We start from the raw sequence: 1,897 nt of genomic DNA on the forward strand, positions 1-1,897 counted from the left end.
AAAAAAGAAATAAGTACCAGCTGTGGCTGCATGCTAATAGACTTAAACAAATATATTGTTTTCATTTTTACATCATGTATAGGGATGGGCAAATCAATAAAAACTGCCAAGGATTTGGGAGAAAAAAAAATGACGGTTGATAACGGTGTCGGGCATTTATTTCAAACTCGATTCAAATGTCGTATGGCTCCCCTTACGACGACAAGTCTACATGCATGCTATGTCGCGAAACTCAGATCGTGGCGATTTGCATCGGGCAAAATAGCCAAACCCACTATTATATTAAACAGGGATATTGGATCGACCGGGAGTAACAAGGGCCCACCTCTCTGATACATGCACATACCATTTCTATAAATCAACACGGAGACGAGTCGCTAGCGTTTATCTTCAGAATTATCATCAACAAACATGATTTCAAAAAAAAATAGTGTAAGCTTACTTTACTCGTGCAACTTGTACGGTAGTAATAGGTCGAAGAAGATGAACATTTGAGGCAGAACAGAGTCAGCTTCTCCTCTCAACCAGGGGCGTCGCTAGGCCTTTTCCGGGGGGGGGGGGGGAGTGGAGGCCCTGATTACCAACCAATATCGTTGGCGATTACCGACTTCCGACGACCATGATTCTTGGAAGTGTTCTACATTTTCCCTTCCTCACCTCCCCCCCCGCCCCTCATACCCAGGATCAGTTTCTATTTATTTTCTTAACGCGCGGGGTTAGTATTAACTTAATTTTCATTTTTGTAAGCAACATAAGGTATTTCATATGGCCTGAAATATAAATTACCATGTGAGCGCAAGGCGCGAGCTTAATTTTTTGGACATTTTATATATCGATCCCTGAAAATTGAGAGCAGCTTTTGTAATTATCATGGGGGTATTTAACTAAATGATCCATCCGAGCGCAAAGCGCAAGCAGAAATTTTTTTTAACATTCTGGCCAGCAAAAAGACCTTTTAATAACTGTTCGCATTGCATTAAAGAATGAATTTCTCCGCAATTAAGAAATGCGAGCGCAAAGCGCTTGCTAAACCATGTTATAATGTGAAGAGGAAGAATATATACTAACCAAACAATAGTTGGTGCGAGCAGTGGCGTACCGTGGGTCACGGCATGGGGGGGGGGGCACCAGCAAAAAATTGAGTCACTTAGAGAGCGCGCAAAGCGCTCAGTTGCCAGGTATATTGACATAATAGAGACATTAAACGGATATTTATCTCACTGATCACATAATGCGAGCGCGAAGCGCGAGCTGAATTTTTTTAAAGGGACATTATAAGCAAATTTTTGTAATAAAAATAGATGCCTGTCTCGCTAAACAAACAATGCGAGCGCGAAGCGCGAGCTGAAATTTTGAAATATTGACCCCAAACAGGGACATTGTAAGGACTATATTTTAGGAATACATTAAGAGTATACATATCTCACCATAGTCATCTACTGTGAGTGCCAAGCGCTTGCTGATTTTGTTAGAATAATATACATCTAAACTCATGAAGTACTTGTCGTCATTGTTATCATGATTAACATACGCATCTCACTAATCAAGTATTGCGAGCGCGAAGCGCGAGCTGAAAATTTAGGAAATTCAGATCTGAAGAGGGACATTTTAAGGCTTGTTCGTAGGAATTCACAAAGATCATACGCATTTCACTAACCAAATGATGTGAGCGCGAAGCGCGAGCTGAAACTTTTGTATATATTGACCCCAAACAGGGATATAGTACACATATCTCACCATAGTCATCTAATGCGAGTACCAAGCACTTGCTGATTTGTTAGAATTACATCTTAACACATGAAGCACTTTTTGTAGTCATTGTAATCATGATTTTCATACGCATCTCACTAACCAAATATTGCGAGCGCGAAGTGCTAGCTGAAAATATTGGAAATTC

Source organism: Lytechinus pictus, chromosome 4 (genome assembly GCF_037042905.1).
Source record: "Lytechinus pictus isolate F3 Inbred chromosome 4, Lp3.0, whole genome shotgun sequence".
Taxonomy (NCBI): Eukaryota; Metazoa; Echinodermata; class Echinoidea; order Temnopleuroida; family Toxopneustidae; genus Lytechinus; species Lytechinus pictus.